The 27,350-nt window shown below is 48.0% G+C and overlaps 1 long non-coding RNA gene and 2 pseudogenes across 1 annotated transcript; 2 read left to right on the top strand and 1 right to left on the bottom strand.

Moving 5' to 3' along the window:
- Positions 1–5,335: 5,335 nt before the first annotated feature.
- On the bottom strand, positions 5,336–5,515 carry LOC117190963. Its single transcript, XR_004473899.1, has 2 exons — positions 5,477–5,515; positions 5,336–5,417 (listed from the first exon to the last, which is right to left on the bottom strand). It is a non-coding gene; the product is annotated as an uncharacterized LOC117190963 (long non-coding RNA).
- A 262-nt stretch (positions 5,516–5,777) lies between these two features.
- Positions 5,778–10,543, top strand: LOC117190739 (annotated as a pseudogene).
- A 332-nt stretch (positions 10,544–10,875) lies between these two features.
- Positions 10,876–27,350, top strand: part of LOC117191944 — a 120,016-nt pseudogene continuing 103,541 nt past the window's right edge.

Raw genomic sequence — 27,350 nt, 5'->3', positions numbered from 1 at the left:
TGGGTGTAGGATCGGACATTGGCCATTCTTCTGACCTGGCCTGGACCGGTGTTCTTGGCAACCCACCCACAGCTCCAAGTTCCTCCCGATCTTGATCAAACATCGCCCCTGACACTTCTCCTATCTGGTCCACTGTTTTGTTTACGCGTGATCGCGTATAATACTGTCGACCACCCCCTTCTTGTGGCATCTGCACCGAGCAACACCAATATTACAAAAAAAAAAAGGGAAACCCCTAAACTAAGATAATATATATAAATAAAGAAATAAATACCCAAAGAAATAACTAGTAAGAATAAATAACACCACGCTTCGGACCAATAAATACTCCGATAAATAAATAAATACCGATATAAATATTGCGCCAACTAGCGCCGTTAACGAGATATATGCAATTAAATATTTGAATAAATAAATAAATAATAACATATGTACATGTATATTCGATCGACACCTAAGACACTCAAACTTCAAACACATTCAACACAACACAAAACCTAACAACAAAAATTCCTAACAGTTCTTCTTCTTCTTACAAGATTCATTAAGAGGGGGACACGTGACTAGCCGGGACCAGTAACCGCTCCAGTTTCTGCGCTCCACTTGACAGTCGCCCTACGGATATCCTACAATTACGAACACCACCTTTGTGTGGCCTGTCATCTACTCTAGTCATCGCTCTAAGCGATGGCCGATAAACGAGAAGCCTCACGGTGCATGAGCTCACTTTCCTTGTGATTTGTTCCTGTCATCCATCATACCGATCTGCCATGACAACAGATGTATCGCGGGTTGTCTTTACGACTCCCGGGCCACCCACTCCTCACCACCTCTCGGCAGACAGACAACAGGTTCAAAAACACGAAAGCGGCTTTGTTTTAAACAAGCAGGTGCGAAACTACAATGAACATTTACCTACATGACTTACTCTAACTTATTCCAATATCACATTCCATCACAGATTTATTCGATATCACAGTCCACCAGGCAATGTGTCCGTCGCAAACTCGCTGTCCATTTTTTTGTTGAACGGCAGTGACTTACGTTCACTTGCGACATCGAATAGCGACAAAATGTTCAACTGTAATTCGTAAGTCCCTATCACATATTTTATATTTCCGTTAACTGCCTCCGTCTATCCATCCCTAGCATCAATCACCCCGCGCCATTAAGGACCAGCTTTACGCTCACCTTAAGCCTGCAGCAGCGACTTCTGCCGGGACAGCTAAACTGCACTTCGCGAGCTGTCGTCTTCTCCACAAAATTTATTATTTTTTTTTCATTCCCCGCATCTGCCTTTACCAGCCCGAGTGACATTTGCTGTAATACCACCCGAACCTGCGTCAGTCCAGATGCATGCGAATTCGAAAATAAATTGGACGCCATTTGTTACACTTGGCTTGTTTCCCAGAGGGCAATGCCGGCTAGCTGTCGACCCCAGGGCTGGGTAGTTCCCCTTTGCCCGCCAAATGTAGACAAAAAGGAGACATACTACTTCTCGGGACATCAAAACTAACAACAACCTACAGACAAAGAATATCATAAACAGACGGCTATCAAGTGGGTGAAGCTTGGGTGTTATCACTTCGCGCGCCCGCCCTACCTGTGACCAAACACAACGTTCATTTTGGCCACCCTCTGCTGGAACGGTAACGGCTGGCCTAATCCATGGCTTACGCCACGCGCTCCCCTCTATTTTAAAGTTACTGCATCATGCTTCAGTATAAATTAGATAACTGCGGTAGCGGATTGTGTTTTTAAAAAGTTTTTATTTTACTTCTAACTTCACTGATATAGATTTAAGTAGAGGGTCACAAAGGATTCCGGGCAAAGGGTTTGCGCGATCTTAATTTTTAGCTCGACTTTGCGGTGTCGCTTCTGGATCAAGACTGCTTGAACTTTCTGATCTTTGCATCGTTGATGCCTTTCGGGAATAGTTTTTCTATAAACATTTCAATTGATTTCGCCATCCCGAGTATTGGATTTCGTCATCCAAAGAGAGAACTGTAAAATGCCTAAAGTGCAGGATCTGCAGAAAGCCGGGAGTGAGATTGTTTATGAGAAGCCGGGTGTGGGCAAACATTGGTTTTCCATTTAGGCGAGTGTCAAAGATTGGGATTGCGGCGGGAGCCCTTGAGATTGTACATCTTAGAAATCAATTAGGCGGAGCCCCAAGATTGAAATTGTTTTCGTTTTGGAAAGCCAAAGATTGTTTACAACTCGTATAAGAGCTCAATAGAATTGGTTACGTTAACTCCCCCATTCTTAAATGTTTCGTCCCGATACATTTTGAAGTTCTGATAGAGCTCTAATTTCTTCTGACAGTATTTGAATGTTGCTTTCCACTATTTCTTCTGACGGTATTCTTATTGATTTAATAAGTACAAATTTGGTTAATTTATAGCCGAAGTAAAATAACATTATCAATATCAAAATGATTAAGAATAATGTTGTTAATGGTAAGGCCGTATTACCTAATGTTATAAGGGGATTTAAAATATTAACATTATCAAAAGAAAATTGCTTATCATTCGATTGTATATAATCAACTAATTCAAAATCGCTATATCTATGATGCGATATATATCTTAGAATTTTACCCTTATCATTTATGTGGGTTATATTATTTATTACAATTGTTTTGTTGAATATAAGGAGATACGATCTTAACAAAGTAGTATTGTCTACGATATTTTTGCCTGAAACTAATATGGCACCATCCTGAATGATGTCTATTTCTTTGTTTTTTTCCCTTTTTTTAGTGCAGTTGGCTTTAAAGCCATTAAGTAAATTGGTAAAACAGGTCTTCTTTAAATTTATTTGTGCGTAATTGTTAAAAGTTTCACTTTTAAAATTATTCATTAAATAGTATTTCTCCTTACATTCACAAACTTTTTCACTTATAACTAACATTCCATCATTTTGTGAGATGGCTCTTGCATGGTAAAACTTGCAAATATCTTTAATTTGAGGATATTTTATGTAAATGATTATTAAATCAGCATTTCGAATTATTTTAACCGTTGCAATGTCCAGCAGATCAGACAGTTCAACAGGATGTTTTTCATGCTTATAAATGTCCTCTATTTCGTTTTTATTTAAAATTTTTGTATTGAAAATGTTTACTTTTAAGAGGGTTATGGTATCAACTAAATTTAGTAGGTCAAAAGTTATTAATTTTAAACGATGCTTTCTCAGTATCGTTTCTTCATTGAAGATGACATTTTTTAATGAATTTGATAGCAATTCAATTTCTTTGAAAAATTTGAAATTTATTACAAATTGTTTATTATTATTTTCAGTTGATTCATTTACTTTATTTTGTATTTTCAAAAAGTCGTCATGATCAGGGCTGCCTGCTATCCATTTCCAAATGGTACCTAATTCATTTATTCCCCTTTCATTCCGTTTTGGAACTAATTCTGAAATCATTAATTTTAATAGACTTAAGTCCATTGATATTTCCCACTCATCGTCTGAATTAATTGATTTGCTGACATATTTGGATTCTTTATCAATTATCTCTCTATAAAAACTCAAATTAGTAATAGGAAAAGTTCAGCGTATGTTTCATAAGTGTAAACGTCTCTGTCGTCTTTGAGCAATAGATAGTCACTATGCGTATAGTCAATTACTTCCGAAGTCGTCAATATAACAAAAGTCAGTATTAGTATATTCGCATACATTTTCTGGAAAAAAAAAATTTAATATTTGATGTTATCTTTATGTATAATTCTGTTTCTATTGTTGATTATAATTTTATTCGGTCGATTTTCCTTAACTACCTGCTTTTTGTATCGGGATTGAAGTTTATTTCTTTCCCCGAATTTCTTTTCTTTTTCTCCTCTATCTTTGTTATGTAGATTAAGCATTTTGGTCTGAGCTTCCTTAAGTAATATTGGATTATGCTTGTGTTCTATTTTGTTATACAATATGTCATATGGCATTTGATTGGTCGTTGAATGTATCGTCAGGTTATATTTCAGTGCCGCCCTTATTATTATTTCTGAATAATCTGTTAGATTTAGTTCATCCTTGATGCACCGCGCTATTTCTGTTAGTGTGGAATGTACCCTTTCTACCTGACCATTTGAGGTGCTGTGTCTGGGATCAGCATAATAAATAGTTAAGTTACTTCTTTGTATGAATGATCTAAATTGTGCTGAAGTAAAGCTTGGTTCGTTGTCAGTCATTAAAGATGTTGCTAACGGAAAGTGTTGCAAAATTTCCATTACCTTATTTTCAATATTTAATTTACTTTGAATTTCCTTGACCACCAAGTATTTGGAATAAGAATCTATACAAGTTATGAATGTTAGGTTTTGGGCATAGTATATGTCTAAGTGTAATTGATCTCCTTCTTTTGCTGGAATGGGAGCTTCCCCAATTGGAATTTTTACAGGGTGTCTGTGATATTTGTTTTTGTTACAGATCTCACAATTTTTTATATATTCTTTTAATTTTTTGTGCAGGTTTGGCCAATAATACAGCTTAGTTATTTGTTTGTAATTTTCGTCTAGTCCTCTATGGGCTCTGCAATGTGTTTCTTCTATAAATATAGCTTTATCTTCTGAATTTACTACATCTTGGAGGAACTTTTTCGTGAAGAGAAATTTATTTATGAAGTTTTCCTTTAGCATATTTTGGATAAGGTATAAATCTTCTAAAGTGCAGTGTATTCCTGTGGTTAAGTGAGGCTGAATAAATTCTTTTAAAATGATTAGCAGATTGTCTACCGTATCAAATTCAATAATATGTCGGGTATTTTCATAAACTCTTACTAACTCATGAACTGTGAATCTCCCTTGCGCTAATAGTAGCTGCTGTTTAAATTGATTTAGAGGCTTGCTAGTCTCTTGAATGACGTTTTCAAAACTACTCTCTGCTGAATGCTGAGTATTTATGTCTGATTCTGAATCTGTCTGGTCGACATCACTATCTGTCATATGATTTATTTTAATCCGAGATAAAGCGTCCGCTACTACGTTAGTTGAGCCTGGCTTATAAATGATTTTTGGTGTGAAACTTTCTATGAAGTAATACCAACGTTTCATTTCAACATTTGGATTTTTTTGCGACATTGCAAAGGACAAAGGTTGGTGATCTGTATGTATTTCAATCGGACTTAACCTACCAAGAGCTCTTGTTAAGGGTACCCGGGACATAAACAATAAACAATATTTTTCCACAAATCGCTCGACCAAATACGGTGGACTGATGGGACCCCCGCGTCACCCACTAAGGGTTAATCTTCTGGAACCGAACAGCTGATCGCAGATTTAGGTTCGTGAAAGGTGGAACGAACTCACTCAGGTTCCGTTGGATAGCCTTCTTCTCTGCAGTCGACTTTCTCGATCTCCAGTGTTCCTCTCCTGGAAACCTTCTGGCCCGGTTCTGGTGGCTATATTCCTTGCCGGCTGTGAGTAAAATTTTCTGCATTACAACCTATTTTCTCGCCCGCTTTTTTTGTACTCACTTCAAACTTTCTGTTTTAAGCACAAAATTTCAAATTTCGACGTTACTCTTCCGTCCACGCTCCACGATTTCCCTAATCCAATCCACGTTTTCTAATATTTTCACTCCTATTTATCCCCTTTTTCCCTTACTAATACATATAACGAATCCTATTCTATTACTTATATCCCCAGTACGGCTCCAGCTCCCCCCGATGTCACAATACACCATCGAGCCTCCCTGGACTTCCGCTAGATGGCGCGTCGCCCTCAGCCCTGGGCACCTATCGTTCAGGTGGGACTGGAACAATATTTTCCGCCATTTACCTGAGGTCGGTTTCTGATAGTTTGTGACTTTGCAACCCTACCCGCGTTTGTATCGATTCAGGCGCTGCGTTGTTTTTCTGCAAATATTTTGAAAGAACGCGTTGAAATGCACCCGAAAATGGAGAAAACCCTGTGAAAGTCAACTGGATTGGTGAAAGTGCAACACTACTATGGAGATACCCATTCAGGTGGCCGTGCGCATCTGTCCTTACACCGAGCCTAGCGAAAACCGCAAGCCTGTCGTGGAGGCAGAGGCTGAGGAGTCTGCATTTGGTAGTGCGGAGGCGAAAGCGGAGTCGGTTTCCGATTCGGAGGATAACAAAAATGACGCCTCCAACAGACAAAGGCCGGAGGAGTCGACAGATGCCAACGGGAACAGCGCGGGGGGCAGACAGCTGAAGAAGGAGACGCTGCCGACAGACAGCAATGGCAATGAGAATAGAACCATTGTGTCCTTGGGATCGGGATGCTGTGTGCAAGCCATCCCGATATCAGCATCCGCTCTGGCGCTTCCCAGCGCGCTGCCTGGCGGTAGGGCCCAAGACAGCATCGCGGCAGGCCTCATACAGGTGGGCGCACACACAGTGCCCGTCACACACGCTCTGGGCAGAGGTACCACCCAGAGTCAGCTATACTATCAGACGGTGTTTCCGCTGATCAGCCTGTTTCTGGAGGGATTCGATGCCTCGGTGGTGACCTACGGACAGCGGGGCCAGGGCAAGACCTACACGCTGTACGGGCCTGGCTTCGAGTGCGTTTACGGGGAAGCGGACCAGGGCGTGGTGCAGCGCTGTGTCCGGGACATCTTCGCCCACATCGCCGGACACTCAGGTGAGCTCCCCATGAAACTGTCTGCGATCCATCGACGACTGTCACTCTATCCTGTCCACAGAGCGCACCTACGCCGTCAATGTTGGCTTCGTCGAGATCTGTGAGGGCGAGGTCTGTGACCTGCTGGACATGGGGAACGTCCATTGCCAGAGTGTGGAGGAAGTGTTGCGCTGGCTGCAGATTGGCCTGGCCACCAGGCAGCCGACGTCGGCCCACAGACTCTTCACGCTCACGCTTGAGCAGCAGTGGGTATCCAAGGAGGGACTTATCCAGCACCACTTGTCCACCGCCAGCTTCTCGGATCTGTGCGCCACCGAGCGCTGGGGCGAGCCGCCGCCCGGCAATCCGCGCGATGCCGGTCTCCAGATGTTGGAGCTGGTGGTCAACACACTCACCGTTCCCAGCATCATGTACGGAGTGAACGGCAACATTCCATATGGCCAGACCACCCTCACGACCCTGCTCAAGGACTTCGGGGGCCGGGCCCAGACCCTGGTGATTTTGTGCGTCTCGCCGCAGGAGCAGCACGTGGCGGAGACCCTGGGCAACCTGCAGTTCGCCTTCAAGGTACAGTGCGTACAGAACTATGTCATCATGAACACATACTCCGACGACAATACGCCCATCTCTCCGGAAACAATGCCCAACGCCTCTTCCAATCCCGGTGCTGAACCCTTGGCCCAGGTAGCAGCCGGAGATAACTTCGGGCTCCAATTCGCGGCGAGTCAGTGGTTCAAGCTTGTGTCCAACGCAGAGGGACTGTTTGCCAAGTGAGATTGCTGCCAGTCTTTGGAAGAGTGGCTTTCTAAAGTTTCTTTGCCATCGTTTGTTCCAGATTGATGGCCTCAAACCTGATCAGTGAACTCGAGAAGGAGCAGATCGTGGAATGGCTCTTTCTCAAGCAGGAGTGTGAGGAGTGCCTCAGCTCGACCGAGGCCATGCGCTCTCAAAAGCAACTGGTGCCCATTCAAGAAGCTGAGGAGCCCGAGGAGTCGGTCAGCGAGCCCCGAACTCCGACAATGAGTCGCAGCGTCCCGATCTGGCCGACAAGCTGGAGAGCCTAATGGAGGAGTTCCGCGCCAAGACCGATGCCCTCATTCAGAGCAAGCATGCCGAGTTCCTCACAAAGCATCCCAAGGCCGTCATGCAGAGCCAGGAGCGGGACAAAGAAACCAAGCTGGATGATCCGCCCGAGAAAGATAAGGAGAAGATTGAGGAACGAAAAACCAGCATTGCAGGCAAGTCCTTCGACAAGGTGGATTGATTCCCCTTAATCGGCGGCTAATCCCCAATCCAATCCTCCAATAGGTCGGCGGCGTAGCATTCAGCCAGGAGCCAGTCTGAGCACTGCGGAGCTAGCTCTGCTCAATCGCGTGGCCTTGCATCAGCCAACGGCTCAGCCGCCGCCTCCAGTTTTGGACCCTGAATCGAGTATCGATCCCCTGGAGAGCTCCGCAGGCGAAGGGCGGCGGCAGGCGGCCATTGCCGCCGCTGCCGCCAATGCGCCCATCGAGCAGCTGCAGAAGAAACTGCGAAAGCTGCACGCGGAGATCGAGGGGCGGCAGCGGCAGCTGAAGGAGATCGAGCAGACGATGCAGGTGAAGCAGAACATAATCAGTGAACTGGTGAAGAACAGCGACACGCGCAGCCATGCCAAGCAGCGCTTTCAGAAGAAGAAGGGCAATCTGGAGGCCGAGTGCGATAAGGCCAAGAAGCATCTGGCCAAGGCCCTCATCCAGGGCAAGGAAAAGGGGGAGACCGAGCGCTGGTCAGCGATCATAGCCCACATCCAGCATCGGCTGGAGGACCTCAGTTCCATGAAGCACATTGCCGGCGAGAGTGGCCAAAAGCTGAAGAAGCTTCAGCAGTCCATGGAGCTGGAAAAGAAGATCCGAAAGGAGAGCAAGCTGCGCGATCAGCTCGAGACGGAGCTCGCCAAACTGAAGGAGTCACGTGACGGCGCCAGCGGCGGCAAGGAACTGGTGAAACTAGACTCTCCGGAGCAGAAGTGCAGATAGCTGAAGGCAGTCCAGGCCCGGATCACTCACCTGAATCACATTCTCCGCGAGAAGTCGGACAACCTGGAGGAGTGTGCGGGCGGAGAGGGTCCGGCACCGGCCCAGCAGGAGAGCCTACGCTACGAGATCCGCAATCTGAGGGGCACCAGAGATTTGCTGCTGGACGAGCGCTGCCACTTGGACCGAAAGCTGAAACGGGACAAGATGCTGACTCAGCGCGAGGAGCGCAAGCTGTTCGAGTGCGACAAGGCCATTGAGGCCATCGATGCTGCAATCGAGTTCAAGAACGAGCTCATCTGCGGCCACAAGTCGATCGACACCAGTGACCGGCTGCAGCGGGAGAAAGGCGAGCAGATGCTGATGGCGCGCCTCAACAAGCTCTCACCGGAGGAGATGCGCACGCTGCTGTACAAGTACTTCAACAAGGTCATCGACCTGCGCGACTCCTCCCGCAAGCTGGAGCTGCAGCTGGTGCAGCTGGAGCGCGAACGGGACGCCTGGGAGTGGAAGGAGCGCGTCCTCTCCAATGCAGTCCGCCAGGCCCGGCTCGAGGGCGAGCGCAACGCGGTCCTGCTCCAGCGCCAGCACGAGATGAAGCTCACTCTGATGCTGCGCCACCTGGCCGAGGCGACCTCGGCCAGTTCAGCCAGCTATGGCGAGCGTGCCTTGGCCCCCGCCCATCAGACGAGCAGCGGCGACTTCGACTATGAGCTGGACTTCTACAAGGCGGCCGCCACCACCACGACCAACCACAAGGCTCTGGTCAAGCCACCCAAGTCCACGCCCAGCGGGGCCGCTTTGGAGAAGTACAAGGACAAGGAGCAAAGAGGGGCTGGGCGAAATATCTTTGCCAAGTTCCAGGTGCTCACACGGTACGCTTCCTCGGCAGCGTCAGCGGCGGCGGCCGGCTCTTTCAGTTCAACGGTGGACGAATCGACGGCACTGATTGAGTCATAACCACCACGACCACGGGTGGCAAGGGCAAGGAAAGAGGCCTGCCCAACGTACGGCAGGATCAGCTGAAGCGCCTGATGCCAGCGCCAACTGTCACGAAGGTGACGCGGCAGAAGAACAAGATCATCATCCAGGATGCCAGCAGACGGAACTAGAAGCGAATTTAAGCGTTTTCAATGTAAATAACTATGAATCTCGTTGCCTAATATATATATATATATATATTTCTATAATTCTATATATTTCTATGCTTTCCTGTACTCAACAAATGTAATGTAATCTCAGAGTCGGATACGAGGACAGAGCCTCCTCCGGCTATGTACTGAACAAGTTACGTCCACAGTCATGACACAAAATAGACTTGACATGGTTCTCAGCACTGAACCGCATTTATTATATACATGAACACCATATACTCACATATAACTAGCTATCCTCAAGAGATCTAGATCTAGAACTGAAAAGACTCGATCTGCTACTTAAAATACTCGCAAGACAAACCACCAGGAGGAGACCGGTAGACAGCAGACAGCAAATCTGACTCAAATTGTTGAACTAAGAGCCACCTCGTTTTGAATTTCCTGTACATAGGCGAAGAAATGCTATTTTTATTACTCATTTAATTGATTTTGACCTAGCTAATGATTTTATTATGTTTAAGCCTACGTTTAAGCACTTTTGTGTCTTCCCCCAACTCTGATTGACTTTTGTTGGAACCCGAAATTCTAAGCCCAAGTGTGAATCCCAAGCATTTAGCCTGTACCATTAACTATCCTATATGATAATACTAAGAACTAATACTAATAAGGTGTCCCTACGATAAGATCTATTTAAATCTGTAAGAAAATCGTACCTTTTTGGTTGTGTTTAATTGTGTTTTGTTTTGTTTTAAATGGCAATATTTCGATTTCTGTAAACATACTCATTCTTACATTGAGATTAAAGTACTTATCGTCTCTATCCACCTGGATACCCTTATGGATAAGAATTAAATAAATAATAATTAATACAAAAGACTCCCCAATCTTAAAAGATGTTCCATTCGAATGATACGATTATTACGTTAAAAGAAAGCAGTATGACCAGCGTCATCAAAAATACCACAGCTGTTGGAAGGGGCACTTTATAGGGGCAGTTTTGCCGAGGGGTAACAGAAAATGTCCAAAAAAATTTCCCATAACAATGGCCCCTTCCAAACAGCTGTGAAGTTGACATCCACAACGTCCACACCATCCACACAGCGGCGTCGAGAAATGGCCGGCTAGCATGATGCCACAGTCTTTTGTGGAACGTGAACTCGAACGAACGGTCGACCGTGGAGTAACGTTTTGTCGGAGTTTTTGTGCGAGCGAGTGTCTGTATTTCTGTGTATACGTGCACGTTGTTTTGGCTACGGTTTATACGGTGCGCCCACTCACAGCCCCGCAAACCGGTCCAATCGGTGGTGGTTCCGTGTGCTTCAGACGCCCGCGTGTGTGTGTTCGTTGATGTGCGTGCAGATTCTTCTTCTGCGCAAAAAGAGTGAGTATGCAAAAGCGATCAATCGACCAATCCGCCAATTAATTAACAATAAAAAGAGCAGAGCAAATCAAGTGCAGTAGCAACAGCAGCAGGAGCAGCAGGCGTCTCTGTTGTCTGTTTTGTGTGTGTGTGTGTGTGTGTGTGTGTGTGTGTGAGGCAGATCTTGGACAGAGTCGCCACCCCCGTGGTGTAGTGGCACCCTGTTACCAATTTTGCTGCACCACTCTCACTGTGTTGTGTGTGTGTGTGAATAAACAATCAATTCTACAACAATTTCAACAATAAACGTTAAGAAAAGTATGCAATTTTCACCGCTGTCTGGCAAAGTCTTTATGTGTGAATGTATAGACTGACATAGTGTGTGTGTGTGGGTGTATGTCCTGCCCACGCCCACCCAATAACGGTTGTCTGCCCCAAGGCATAGGAATAGCAAAGGAAATTAAGTTTTATGTCAAATATGTTTGATTTTATTCCCAGCTTCCTATTGATTTTTCCCTGAAGATATAATAGTTTTCCCGCTGCTGCTAATGCAAACAAAATTGTTACTTTGTGCTCAAACGCACACACACGTACACACACTCATGGAACCTTGCCAAAAGGGTGTGCCAAAACCATTTGGGAGTGGATGTAGCAAAGCCCTAACCCCAAAGAACCGACTGAAATTACAAAATTCGTCAAACTCTGGTCAATATTCATGAAAATTCGGTACATTTCGAATACATTTTCATTTAGAAATTCCCTTCTAAAGAAAATCTATTCGCCTGTGTGAATTTTTCAGCGAATTTTTTTTTCTGCGCATGCTCTCTTTGCCTCTCCCAAAAGCAACTCTGCGGCTGGCTGTTGTGTTTGCAACCTGCTGCCTGCTGCCTTCTGCCTGCTGCTTGGTGTCCTTTGTCCTCTCTATCCTATCCCTCTGGCAGGTAGTTTTTCCTCCACTCCACAGAGCACTTTAATTTCGAGCATCTCTTAAGATCCTTCGCAGTTTCCCATCTGGCATACATATCTGCCTCATATCTGTGTGTGTTTTGTATTCTATTATTTTTATTATGCTTTAAGTAATACTAGTTCTTATATAAGGTTAGCAACTAATTGTGGGGGTCTGGGACTGTGGTTTGTTGGTGGGGTAATGGGGCGTAGCTATGCGGTACGGCCGCAAAGCATTGCTTCGCACAGCCGTTCCTCCTTACTCCTCCGACACTTTCCTTTCCCTCTCCGCTCTCCGTAGTTCCCGCATTATAGTGGCGGCGGACCTAGTGGTGGCATCCCACGCCTTGGGATTCGCTACCATGAGCGGCACGATCCCTCCGACGCTAATGCTGGTGGCTAGCTCATCCTCTAGCTGGCGCCTCTCGTACTCGAAACGGTGGCATTCAAAGAAGACGTTGTGAGCGTCCTCCACGATACCTCGACCACATGATGGGCACCAGTCCTCCGTTTCGTGTCCAAACCGCTACAGATACGATCTGAAGCATCCGTGGCCGCTCAGCATCTGAGTGAGGTGGAAGTCCACCTGTCCGTGCTTCCTCTCCAACCACAGCTTGATATCCGGAATCAGCTGGTGGGTCCAGCGTCCTTTAGTCGAGGAATCCCACTTCATCTGCCTCCTCCTGACGGTCTCGTGCCTGGGTGATTCTCTCTCGACTCCGGTGGGAGGATTGTGGGTGTCCCTGCGAGATAGCTCGTACACCTCGGCCCTTTCCCTCGCTTGCTCTGCTATTGGGACTATTGCTTCGACTCCTCGCATATAGCTCGGCACCTTCGTCGCTTTGGACCACACTGCGGCAGCATACAGGAGCTGAGAGGAGACGACGCTGGTGATCAGCTTCCTCCTTGCTTGCTTTGGCCCCCTGGTGTTGAGCAGGATTCGCGAGAGTGCTCGGCAAGTCTGTGCGGCCTTTGTGTTGGCGTACTCCAAGTGCTCTCTAAATGAAAGCCTAGTGTCCAGCATTACTCCTAGGTATTTAAGAGCCCTTTGCGAAGTAATGTCGTGTCCGCTGACCGACACTCGGGCCGTCTCCACCTTCTTCCTGCTGCTAATCAGAACAGCCTCGGTCTTGTGGGCCGCCAGCTGTAATCCCGCTATGGCGAGCCACGTCTCCACGGCACGGATTGCCCCGTTTGCAGCTGCTTCAACTGCTGCAAGGTCCTTGGCTACCACTACGATGGCGACGTCATCGGCAAACCCGACGACCGTCGTGCCCTCGGGAAGGTTCAGTCGCAGAACTCCATCATACATCGTATTCCACAGGAGCGGCCCCAGCACCGACCCCTGCGGGACTCCAGCAGTCACTCTATATGATCTTATCCCTTCGCTCGTCTCGTACAGCAGCACCCTCTCACTGAGGTAGCTGTCCACTATTCCGGGATCCGTAGCCTCCGTAGGGCTTCCATCGTTTTACCCCAGTCCGCAGAGTTGAAAGCGTTTTTTATATCCAGGGGAACCAGCAGGCAGTACTGCTTTTGGCCCGCTCTCCAGCGGGTCCCACTTATTGCATTCTCCGCTATGTTGGTGACTATGCCAATGGCATCCAGGGTTGATCTGCCTTTCCGGAAGCCATACTGGTTGGGCGACAAGCCGCCAGCATCTTCAATGGCACGGCTGAGCCTACGTGCAATGAGCTTTTCGCATACCTTCCCCGCATACCTTCCCAGGAGACAAATTGGTCTGTACGAGGAAGGCTCGCCTGGTGGTTTTCCTGGCTTGTTGAGCAGCAGTAGCTTTTAAATCTTCCACCTATCGGGGAAGGTACCTTCTAGCAGACACTTATTGAAGACCTCGGCGAAGGCGGATGGCTGTAGTGCCAATGCCAGTTTTAAAGCCCTATTTGGGATTGCATCCGGGCCTGGGGCTTTTTTGCTGGGCAGGCTCCTACCGGCCTCCAGGATCTCCGCTTCCGTGATCATTTCGATGCCCGTGATCGGTGCGTCGCTTTCTACGGGGCCTGGACGCCTCTGTTGCTCGCTGGGGAACAGGGTGTGCACTATGTCCTCGAGGGTGCTGGGGTCCGTTGGCGCCTTGCTCCCGGCACTTAGCCGCTCCATAACGATGTTGTAAGCCCTGCCCCAGGGGTCTTGTTCCGCTGTGTCGCAGAGCTGGAGAAAGCATTTCCGCTTGCTGCTCCGAATTGCATGCTTCAGTGCCTTCCTGGCGGTCCTATACTCCTCATGCGATGTGACGAACCGAGTCGTGCGGCGCGCTCTCTGCATAGCTCGTCTGGCCCTTAGACACGTTGTCCGGAGCCTGTCGATGTCGGCGTTCCACCACACGATTGGCTCGTGGTGCCGCATGAATGGCTTCCGCTGTCTCATGCTCCTGTCACAGGCCTCCTCCATTCGCAAGGCGAGCTGGTTGGCCGATTCGTTGGCACTTGTGTCCCCGAGGGCCTCCCACGTCTCGAGGCTTCTAGCCAGAGCGCTGGTGTTGAGCGTGTCCACGATGTAGGCTTTGCTCCTCGCGCTTGATCTGCTGGGTCTGGGGCGTTCGCCAATGGTGCATACTATGGCTTCGTGGTCGCTTCCGGTGTACACGTCTCCTATTCGCCACCTTACATTGCGCAGCTGCGAAGGGCTCGCGAACGTTAGGTCAATGATTGACCCAGCGCTACCCCTGCAGAAGGTTTGCTGGGAGCCCTCGTTCAGCAGCGCTAGGTCTAGCGATGCTAAAGTTTCTAGCAGGATTCGGCCTCTTGCGTTGGTGACTTGACAGCCCCACTCGTGTGCCCACGCGTTGAAGTCCCCGGCGATTAGAACTGCCCCGCGGTTTCTTGCGTCTTCAGCTAGTTCCTCAATGATTCGGGCGAAGGACTCGAGGGGTAGACTGGGCGCTAGGTAGCAGCTGTATACTTATAGGTTGCCAGCTCTCGCGCGCACAAATCCGTCTCCTGCCAGCACATTGCTGAGTTTGCAGGGATCGCCTCCACATGCCCACAGGGATGGCTTCCCTGTTCTGTCGGTCGCCCAGGATTCGTTGTCACCTGATTTGTACGGCTCGCTGAGTATGGCCAGGTCCGATTTGAGTTCTCTCACCGTCTGCAGGAGCAGGTCCTGTGCGGCCCTACAGTGATTCAGATTTAGCTGGATCACTTCCATCCTCTTGTTCCTACCTCTCCTAGCTTCGAGAAGGGACACTGCCGGCTTCCCGATTGATGGCCTCTGTCCTCTCGGCCTCTCCCGGCGCAGACGAAGCAGGTTGCCTTGTTTGGACAGTCTGCTATCTTGTGCCCATTGACGCCGCAGCGAATGCAGCACCCAGTTCGGTCCACCGCACTATGGCAGTTTGGCGCAATGTGCCCAATCTCCAAGCACTTGTAGCACCTAGGCTGCGAGTCCTTCTCCTTGATCTTACATACCGTCCATCCCACCTTGACCTTGCCCTTGCCGAGGACCACTTGAGCAGCCTTGCTCGGCAGTCCAATTACGGCAGTCTGGGTGTCCCGGTATGATGGGCGCAGGCTTCTCACATTCACCGAGTCGGCTTTGATGGCAAATTGTTCCGCTAAGGCCTTGACAAGGTCCTCCGCGGTTACTAGCGGGTCCAGGTCGCTGATCGCTAGCACCCTCGTCCTCGTGTCTTCGGAAAGGGCTCGTACCTCCGCTACTCCATCCAGTCCGATTCGAGGTTCTCCTTAATCCTTGTTGCGCTTTCTTTATCGCCTCTGTTCAGCTCAAGGAGCAGGTTACCATTTGCGGTACGGCGGGCCTTGTTGACGCTCGTACTCAGGTCCTGAAGCTGACCGTCTTCTCTCCGGGTAACCAGGGCCAGCACCTCGCTGTAGGTTTTTCCTTTCGCCTCGACGACCACGGCGTCCGGGCGGTGAGGTTTCCTAGCCGGCTTCTTGGCCACCTCCCTCCATCCGCTGACCGGAATCTCGGGGTGACCCGGATCCACCAGTGGCTGGCTTAGCCTACGCCACGGCTCCGTTTGCGCCGCGGCATCCTTCTTCCAGACTGTCGTTGTCTGCTGCTCTTTGTCCATGCTCATGCTCTTGGTGCTCTGTGAGCATTTTGAGCACAGGACTGCGGCGTCGAGGCCTTCCTGCCTGGCGCTTCTGCCCGCTGCTGATGCTTAGCTTGCTTCATTGATGCTCGTGTGAAGCTCCTTCATTCGCACGAACATGTTTCTCGTCGCCATGTTGATGTGGCGCGTATTCTTATCCATCATTCTGCTATGGATATTTCCCAGCTCTTGGAGGTTTTCGAGGCAGGTTGCCTCCTGGCAGGCCTTACTTCTCTTAGGCGGCGTTTTTCTTTGCAAACTCTCTGGGCTGGCTGGGTCCCGTACCCTCTTAGAGGTCTCCCGGGCGTCCGGGTCCATGCTCTGTAACTCTGCTCCTGGAGCTGACGCAGCTGCTGGCGATCGGGCGAGCTTGCTGCCCTTCATGAAAGCCAGGTTTTCGTCCTCTTCCATTCCTTTGCTCGATGTTCCAGTTAATTCTGGGTCGATTTTAATTTGAATCTAATCTACCTGGGGGTTCCTTGCCTGGCGGGCTCTGCTGCCAGTGGTTATTTCGCTACATATTGCAGAGTGATCGCTTGCCGTGTAGGTATCGCTCAGCTTCCACTCAGCCCGCGTATAAAGGGAGCTGCTGACGAAAGTCAGGTCTATGCACGATCCGATGCCGCCCCTGTTGAAGGTGTGCTCGTTTCCTGCGTTCAGCAGGGCAATATCAAGTGAGGCCAGGCTCTCCAGTAAAATTCTTCCTCTCGCGTTTGTTGACGGGCAGCCCCAGTCTTCAGCCCAGGCGTTGAAATCCCCCGCTATCACCACTCCAGAACGACCTCTTGCGTCCTCGGCTAGCTCGTCTAGGACGGCCGAGAACTCGTTAGCCTGCAGGCTCGGCGGTAGGTAGCAACTGTAGAGTTCCCAACCCAGAGTTCCTCGATCTTAGCTCTGACGTAGTGATTTGCGGACTCCACTGATTCCATCCGGCTCGGCCGTCTTCCGCAGACCCAGATCGCCGCTTTTCCTGAAGCATCCACTGCAAAGTTAGCGTCACTCCTCGTCCTGTACGGCTCACTAAGGATAGCTACGTCCACCTTTTCCTCCCTGGTCGTTTGGCTCAACAGATCTTGAGCTGCCGCGCAATGGTTTAGGTTCAGTTGCAGGAACTTCACTTTATACGCTGGGTACGAGCGCCTCCCTGCACCATTGGGCATCTCCTGCTGCCAACATAGTGCTTGGTGTCCTGCCGGTTTCCCTCTGTACATACAGAGCACTTTGGCTCCTTTTGGCACGTTGCTGCTTTGTGGCCGCTCTCGCCACACTTGAGGCAGCAGCCCGAGCGGTCAACAGCGCTTGTGCAGTTCGCCGCTATATGGCCGAACTGTAGACATTTATAGCATCTCCTTTGTGCTTGCCGTTCACTGACCCGGCATCTGGTCCAACCAATCCTCAGCCTGCCCTCTTTGAGCAGTTCCTTGGCGACCGACGGTGGGAGGCAAACTATTGCCATTTGCGTGCCGGCGAAGGCCTGTCTAAGGCTTTTGACCGCACTGGTAACCACATCTTGCCCCGCCTGTTTTGCAATTGCAGCAACAACATCCTCTTTTGTGACCAGGGTGTCGAGATCCCTTATCTCCACGCAGGATTCCTCTGACACGGCTCTGATGCCCACTTGGTTTCCCAACGCCAGCTGGATGTCTTCTTTCATCCTCTCGTTGCTGCTGCTGCACACGCCCTTCAGTTCAAGCAGTGGATCTCCTTTCGCTGTTCGCCTGACCCGGTTGGCGTTTTCGCTGACGGCCTTCAGCTTGTCGTCCTGCCGCCTGGTGACCATCCGCAGCATATCGCTGTATGTTAGGTTGCCCTGAGGTTGGATGATTATGACTGGGGGTATTCCCTCTGGTTACTGATGCGGTTGTGGGAGTGCTCTCGCCGCCCGCTGTCGCATGTCCTTGACCTGGGTCTGGCAGCATCAGTTTGTGGGGGACTCGGATCTGCGGCGGTCCCTTGTGCCGCTTTGGTGAGAAACGCCTGCTCTTGTGTGACTCCTCTCGTACCCGCTTGTACACGCTTCCTCTCTTATCTGCCTCCCTCTCTGGCGAGGTCTGTGAGGCCCTCTCTACCATATGTGGGTTTCCCTTCAGCGTTTTCCCTTCATTGGAGGGTTTCTCCTTGGTCGAGCTCTCCCAGCATTTAACCACCGTTGTTTGCAGGTCTGCTATTCCTGCCGCGAGATCCCTCATGGCAGTGTTAACGTGCCGCTGCTCGCTCATCATGGTTGTCAATTCTTTTACTCTCTCGCCTAGGTTGATGAGTTATTCCCTCATATTGGGCAGGGACTCCTGGGTCTTGCTCCCAGTCCTCTGTGCGATTTGTGCGACTCTTTCGGCCGCCGGGGCAGATTTAGGTGGCGATCTTCCTATGATATTCCGTCTCCCGAATACCACGTCCTCTGAAATCTCGATTTGCTGAGAATTCAGCACATCCGTCTATCTATATCTGTGTGTGTGTGTGTGTCTGTGTGTGCCTGTGCGTGTGTTGGCTGCCGCATCTGTGTGAGAGCAACCCCTGCTTAGGCCAGGCATCTCTGAAATCCCATGCAGCTGCGGCTGCTGCTGCCTCCGCGTCTGTAGTTTCCGTTATTTGATTTCGCAAGTGTTGCGCCGCCTTCTTCGTTCTGCTCTCCTCTGCTCCTCTCCACCTTCTTCCTTCGCTGTCTGTCATTTCCTTTTGCTTCTTTTTCAGTTTTTCCCGACTTTATACCCTGCCAAAGGGAGAGTATCTCTCATTATGGATGGCTTATGAATGGCTCTTCCCTTTCTATTTCATTAATACATCTCTATTTTCAGAACTGTGCATCATATCAAGGATAGTGCACAGTTTTCCACTCGTAGGGCACTGAAGGATTCGGTGATTCTTTTTTTTAATTTTTCTGTTGTCGTCTCGTCATCCTGTTGCTAGGCGGCGCTCGACTTCTGTTTGGGCGGGCTGCCGCTGTCCACATGTGAAGCAGATTCCAGATAGGACCCTGGTCGTATATGATGGCTGGCTTTCACTCAAACTCATCTGGTGGCAACCCACGGATCGCCTCCGATGCCAAATATTGATTTTGGCCTTCAGCTCTTCAGAACGGAACCCACGACACAAAAGGTTAAAGCGAACCAAAAGGCGATGAGGCACCAAATAAATACTCTCGTATTCCTTTTGTTCTTGCCTCTGTGGCACTTGACTCTCAATTGGGGGGCGCAGTGCGGAAAGCCCTCGCAGTCGCGAATGGGTCACGGCGTGAGCTTGTGGCACAGCCACTGGGATTCTGTGGTATGGTATCTGGGAACTGGGCGAGTCGGAAACTGGAAACTGGACCATCGACGGTCAGTCCAGTCCAGTCCTCTGCTGTCTGTGCGACCCTGCATTGGGCCACTGCACTTTGCCAGACAGTGGCCCCACATCTATCCGCATACCCCTGGATCCATTTATTGGCTCGTCACCCCAATTTTAGTTGCAAATTCAGGCAGACGAGCAAAATAAAATGTACGAATGAGTAATGTAAAAAACACGAGTACATATACGAGTATGCTTGTGATTCGTTGATTTTACCACGCGATTACCCAAACGGATCTGCTCAGAGAAAGAGGGGTTGACTGGCTATATACTCGTGCTTCTATATACATATGTTGTATGCATGTATGTATGGCTTATATATTGTAGATGGGTGCGACTGTTGACTGATTACCAGATGTAATCAGATGGGAGCGTCTCTCCCAGGAAAAAGCTATCCCAGAGAGGAATGGAATGGGTCATTCGAATAATGCCTACACTGCGTCGTCTCGGAATTGAAACAATCTTTAGGCACATCCGTTCGCTTATGGGGAATTCGTACTCTGTCGGGGCTTCTACGGTCGTATATGTAACTCTGTGGCTTTGTGGCGTGCTCTCAAGCATGAAGAACCCTGCTTTGCATATTAGAAGCCAGATCCACACCCTCTGTTAGCATCACGAACACCCCCTAAAGTTCTACGAGCAGCTGCTCAACCCCTCTACCCCCTCTACGAAGAATACTCGTACTGCAGAAGTTCATTAAATCAATTGAAAAGCTAACAATTGCCGAGCATCCCTCGAGCCGGCGACGTGCGGAGTAGTTGGGTCTACTACGCCTGCGCAACCCTCAGAGCACACAGAGGAACGGCATGTTTATGTGTGTATGTGCACGCGTGTTTATCTGGCAGATACGTCTTCAATTGAAAGTAAAATAAGAATCTTAATTCATTGACTGCCTGTCCGCACAAATGCTGGAATTCTGGCATTCTGGAATGAGCTGAGCGAATGAGGGAATCCACTTAAGCGTTACATTTTATGGATATTTGAAGGCACAAATATGAAGTTCGCGCCTCCCGATGCGATCGTCGTTGGAGTGTTTAGCCATTTGTGGTTTAATTAATGACGTTGCTGCGTCCCCACATCCATATCGCTGTCTTCTGTCGCATGCCTCTATTTCTATGCATTTCTATTCCATTTGCTAATCGCTTTTGTATGGCTTTGTAAATACTTTAGGTAGCCACTGGAGCAGACCGCATATCCATAGATACTTGTACCATTGAAGGGTATTTACATATGTATCTCACAAGGGCATGACTCAGTTTTTCCCTGCAGTGCGTGCTAAAATTTAGCCCTCTGAGCATCTATACACGTACATATATTCTACCCCTTTTGGGGACTGAGGTGCATTCAGGTGGGTGGACTGGACTCTGCCTTTGGGGATGGCCGTTCCCTAATCAAATTACTTGCATTTCATTGGCAACGAACGAGCGGGCTCTGGCCTGAATGAAAATAAAATCAATAATTTAGTGCTCGAATCAACTTTCATAGAGATCGGTTGTGTCGCGCTTGTGCAAAGTTGTTTTCTTTATTCTGCTTTAGCGGAGCATTCTCTTGTGTGCTAAAAATAGCATACATCGTAAATTCGGGTGCTGCTTTGTGCGGTGTCGGCAATTGGACAAAAACAAAAAACACATTTGTGAACGTTTTTATACCCGATACTCAAAATGAGTATTGGGGTATATTAAATTTGTGGTAAAAGTGGATGTGTGTAACGTCCAGAAGGAATCGTTTCCGACCCCATAAAGTATATATATTCTTGATCAGCATCAATAGCCGAGTCGATTGAGCCCTGTCTGTCTGTCCGTCTGTCCGTCCGTCCGTCCGTCCGTCCGTCCGTCCGTCCGTCCGTCCCCTTCAGCGCCTAGTGCTCAAAGACTATAAGAGCTAGAGCAACGATGTTTTGGATCCAGACTTCTGTGATATGTCACTGCTACAAAAATATTTCAAAACTTCGCCCCGCCCACTTCCGCCCCCACAAAGGACGAAAATCTGTGGCATCCAAATTTTTAAAGATACGATAAAACCAAAAACGCAGAATCGGTGAGGATGACCATATCTTCTACAGTGCAAAATCTGAACCAGGTCGTATAATGATTATAGCCAGAATCAAGAAAACAATTTCATTCTTTCTCGCTCTGTCTCTCTCTAACACACAGGTTTCATGGTCGGTTTTGTCAATTGCAAAATATGAGTTCAAGGATCTCAGAACCTATAAGAGCCAGAGCAACCAAATTTGGTATCCACACTCCTGTGATATCGGACCTTGACCGTTTCGTGTCCAAATTTCGCCACTCCCCCTTCCGCCCCCGCAAAGGACGAAAATCTGGGGCATCCACAAATCTCAGAGACTATTAAGGCTAGAGTAACCAAATTTGGTATCCGCACTTCTGTTAGATCTCACTATAAAACGTATATCTCAGAATTTCGCCCCACCCCCTTCCGCCCCCACAAAAGACGAAAATCTGTTGCATCCACAATATTGCACATTCGAGAAAACGAAAAACGCAGAATCATAGATAATGACCATATCTATCAGATTGCTGAATCTGGATCAGATCGGATCATTTTTGTAGCCAAAAGCAAGAAATCAATTTTCAGTGGCTACGCAGCGCCCGACATCACGCTCAGACTGATTTTCTGTCTCTCTCGCACGCACTCTTTGTCGTGTGGTTCAATATTAGCGGCGTCTGCCGCAGGAGAGCCATACTGACTTAGTATCGGGTATAACTGTAGAGTTGCGGTGTCCGCAGCAACTCACAACGTTCCACCTCGTTACAACTGTATTCACTGCCCTTCGGGCAAGACATTCCCCTCAGTCTGCGCACAGCCGCACAAGAGGGGCAATAAAAACTTCGCTTATCAGCTACGGTATAATGAATGCGAATAGTTCATCTGACTCTCGGCTTAGAAATAAGCGGACTGATCATGAGAGAATGCTTCTAATATCAGGCAAATTACCTTCTGAGATTCGTTCTGAGTACCGTTCAGAGGCTGAACGCTCTACATGCACAGAAACCACAACAACAGTAACATTCACTAGTGCCACCAACAACACCACCTACACCATGGCAACTGCTACAATAAGCAGTATCTGCCCTGCACTAAGCTTTGATAGCCAAGAAAACTCCATATCCACATGCCCCGACGACACTGAGGCAAAAACACTTCGGACTGCTGCCGAACGACTTCTGGATGCTCAAAAACGGAGAACGGGCAAAAGAAAAAACGATCAGACTTTGTCATCTAAATCTAAACGAGGGAGCGGCGGCCGGGACCTTGGCTTGCCCCCCACTACAAGCCAACAGGCAAACACCAACAACAGATTTTCCATTCTTGACACGAACATCCCAAGTGATAGTAATAATGAGGAAGTTCGGATGAATGTAGATGCAGACGCTGGAAATGACCAACTGGATGAACACCTTTATGAAACAGTTAATACAGACCAGTGTCTTCAAGGAGAATCAACGAGCTCTGGTAATCAGCTTAAAGGCCCTCCAAAACCACCGCAAATAGTTGTCAATATTAGCAACTTAAATGACTTATTTGATGTCGTAAAGGACGTTGCAAATTTGAATAACGTTGTCGTCAAAGCTAACCAGGGGGAAACGGTCAGAATCCTCCCCAAACACAGTGATACCTATAGAGCAATTGTGGATTGTTTCAATGCCATTGGAATAGAATTCCACACATACCAATTGCAGACTGAAAAGCCTCATAGAATTGTTGTAAGAGACCTACATCATAGCACCCTAAACAATGATATTACCGCCGATTTTAAAATGTTGTGCTTCGAGGTCCTTCACATCCATAATCCAAGCTCAAGGACTAACAAGGACGAAAAACTTAATATTTTTTTCATTAATATTAAGCCTTGTGCAAAAATTAACGAAATTTACCAAGTCAAGACCCTTTGCCGCCAAAAAGGATTGAAAGGATGCGAAAATCCACAGAGATTGCTCAATGTCGTCGATGCCAGGACTTCGGCCACACAGCCAAATACTGCCGCCGACATCACAACTGTGCCAGATGCGGTGAAAATCACCAAACCTCACAATGCACACGCCCCTAGATGCACAGCCAACCTGCATTCACTGCTCTGGAAGCCATATGGCCAGTTACAAAGGATGCCAATGGTATCAGGAGTTTCTACGCCGATCAATGGGCTCCGCAAAGAAGGCAATTAATACGAACAGGACGGGTCATGTCCCCTTAAATAATCAAGTGGCATATGCTTACTCTACCACACTTCCTGGAGACCAGCAACAGTTTCCTACCTTGCAGTCTAGTCACAAAAAGGGGGCTAATAGACCAACAATACAGCAGCACCAGCGAAATATTGTTCAGCACCAACCTTTGGTAGGCACTAGAAGTAATACAGGAGCCTCCTATGCTGCCGTAGCAAATGGTAATTCAAATGCAATACCTGCTACACCTGCTCAGCGTCGTTTTCATAGTCTACAAGCGCATCAGCCACAAGGATTGAATAACCAGAAACAGAATTCATATAAGGTTCATGCACTGCTACAGCAACAGCAGCAAGAACAGCAGCAGCATAATAGTCAAGCCAATCAACGCCTTGAAAAACTTGAAAAAATGGTTTTTGAATTGGCCAACACGATTAAGCAATGGGCTGGATCTAATCTTCAGCTCCAGAACAACGTTTCAGCATCTCAATGAACCCACTAAAGGTTCTCATCTGGAATGCTAACGGCATTTCAGGGAAAGCAAAAGAAGTTGAGCTCTTCGCGCACAACAATAGCGTTGACATTCTTCTTTTGACGGAGATCAGAATTAAAAGAGGGGCAGCTGTAAAAATACATGGATATGCCTTCTATCCAGCCTTCAAGCCATCGCGGAATAATAATAGCGTTGGTGGAGTTGCGGTTTTAGTTAAGACTTCGCTTCGTCATTTTCCACAAAGGGTCATTGAGACACGCAGCATGCAAATGTCAGCAGTAAAAGTAGCCACAGGACTGGGCGATGTGGAGTTCAGCGCCATTTACTGCCCTCCCAGAGTCAGGATTAAGGAAAGACATTACATCGATGCACTCCGTGCTTGCGGGCAAAGGTATTTGGTTGGTGGTGACTGGAATGACCGACACTGGCTGTGGGGAGACACTTACAATTCCCCTAGGGGGCGAGAGCTAGCGGCAGCCCTCTCTGCTACTGGCGCTAAGATCCTTGCAACTAGATCACCAACCAGGTACCCATATGTACTCAATCACACGCCGTCCTGCATAGACTTCGCAGTACATCATGGTATTCCGGATTCTCGAGCAACAATAAGTAAGAGCTGGGATCTGGACTCCGACCATCTGGCCTTAGTCATCAGCATTAAAACAGATGGCATTATAGAAAATCCAAGCCCTCATCTAGTCACCAAGCACACTGATCTGCTCGCATTTAGGCAACATTTGGAGAGGTCGATTCAACTGAACGTCACGCTAAACTCTGAGGAAGATATCGAGATGGCTGTAGATAACATCACAGAGAGTATACACATGGCTGCTGCTGCCTCAACGCCCTCGCATCCTCCGACAAGCGCCGCCTATGGAATAGTTCTTACAAGAGAGGCCAGAGAGCTTTTGTCACAAAAAAGGAGACTTCGCAGACGCGCAATCCGATCCCAAGACCCATGGGACCGAATTCTATGGAACCGGGCTGCCAAGCAACTTCGAAACACGCTGAGAGAACTTCGAAGCAACTTCTTTGAACAAAAGCTTGCTTCCATGGACTACACCGTGGATGCTGGATATTCGCTTTGGAAGACCACTAAGTCTCTTAAGAGACAACCGTTCAGACAGATTCCCATCCGGTGTCCCAACGGTGAACTTGCTAGAAACGAAGAAGAGCAGGCCAATTCGTTTGCACATCATTTAGGGGACAGGTTCACCCATTACCAATTCGCCACGGAGGCGTAGTACAAAGAGACAAAAGATAGTCTGCAAACACCTCTACAAATGGCCTTACCCATTAAACCAGCCAGGGCTGAGGAGATTGTTGAAGTCATCAAGTCCCTACCGAGGAAGAAGGCTCCTAGCATTGACAGAGTGTGCAATTCCACACTGAAAGCATTGCCTACTCGGGCGATACTCTACATAGTGCTCATTTTTAACGCCATGTTAAGGATGCAGTTTTTCCCTAAGCAGTGAAAGATAGCAACAATCCTGATGATCCATAAGTCTGGAAAACCGGAGGACGACCCTGAGTCGTATCGGCCAATAAGTCTTTTGTCTTCCTTATCTAAGGTATGGGAGAGGCTTCTTGCCAATCGTCTTGGTAGTATAATCAAGGAATGCCGTATCTTGCTGGATCACCAGTTTGGATTTCGGGAGGGACACGGCACAGTGGAGCAAGTCCACAGATTGGCAGGATACATCCTACAGGCCTATGATGATCTAGAATACTGCAATGCAGTCTTCATTGATATGCAGCAAGCCTTCGATAGAGTTTGGCATATCGGCCTACTGAGCAAAATTAAAAAACTGTTCCCAGCACCATACTACGGTGTCCTACGATCATACTTGGAAGGACGTCAGTTTATGGTCAGGTTCAGAACACACATTCAACACCTTGCCAAATGAGAGCTGGAGTTCCACAGGGCAGCGTCCTTGGCCCGCTGCTTTACTCTATCTATACTGCAGATCTTCCCTCCCCAAGCGAGCAACATATGGAGGCCCCCCGTAAGGCTCTGCTTGCTACCTACGCGGACGATATAGCACTGCTCTACAGCTCCAAGTGCCGCCTTGAGGCAGCAGATGGTCTCCAAGAGTACCTCTACTCTTTGGCAGCTTGGTGCAAAAGATGGAATTTAAAAGTCAACCCACTGAAGACCACCAATCCATGCTTCACCCTGAAAGCGCTCATAGACCACACCCCACCCATAAAGTTTGAAGGCGTAACTTTGGACCAACCAGAGCAAGCAAAGTATCTCGGTATCACCCTTGATAATCGTCTTACTTTTGGTCCACACTTGAAAGCTACGGCTCGTAAATGTGGGCAAAGAATGCAGCAATTGCGGTGGCTGATTAACAGAAGAAGCGCCATGTCACTGAGAGCCAAAAGAGCAGTTTATGTACACTGTGTAGCCCCGATCTGGCTCTACGGTGTGCAGATTTGGGGTATAGCTGGCAAATCGAACTATAAACGGATACAGGTCTTGCAGAATCGCGCCATGAGGCAAATAACGAACTGCCCTTGGTACGTGCGCGGCTCCACCCTACATCGGGATTTGAATCTGCATACAGTAGAGGAGCAGATTGGAACGCACACCAGCAGATACAGTGACAGGCTAATTAGACACCATAGTATGCTCGCCAGACGATTACTACCTGCCAGGCCTTTGAGGCGGTTGAAGAGATTGGGTTTTGCCAAAACTATTGGCCAACTCTAAATGTCCCTCCCAATATTATAATATTATATTTTTTGTAAGTCCTCTCGCATTTAGCATTAGGTTTGGCTACCCCAATATTATTTACCAGTGATGTTAAGATACGTTATATGCAATGTACGGATTCAACGCTTAATAAAAAAAATAAAAAAAAAATAAAATAATAATAATTTAGTATCAATAATTTAGTTAATATGAAATATTTCCTGCAAAACCAATGAAATCTTTACTATTTTTTGTAACTTTCAGATCAGTCCCGTACGCGTCCATCACACAGAGAAGGAGACCACTCGCTGAGCGGAAATATGGCCAATACTATGGACATGCCCAACGAACGGCTCAAATGGCTAATGCTGTACGCAGCTATTGCCCTCATCGGTGAGTAATGCCTCCTTCTTTCTTCGTTTTGTGGACTTGTGTTTCCATTTCGATAAATGGAAAAAATGGATAAATAAATCTGTACACTGGCATATACTCGTATGTATCTAGCTGGAATACGGAAACTGTAGAGGCTGTGCTCATTTCTTTGTTGC

This window comes from Drosophila miranda (assembly GCF_003369915.1).
Source record: "Drosophila miranda strain MSH22 chromosome Y unlocalized genomic scaffold, D.miranda_PacBio2.1 Contig_Y1_pilon, whole genome shotgun sequence".
Lineage (NCBI taxonomy): Eukaryota > Metazoa > Arthropoda > Insecta > Diptera > Drosophilidae > Drosophila > Drosophila miranda.
This window is presented reverse-complemented; position numbering and strand designations above follow the sequence as displayed.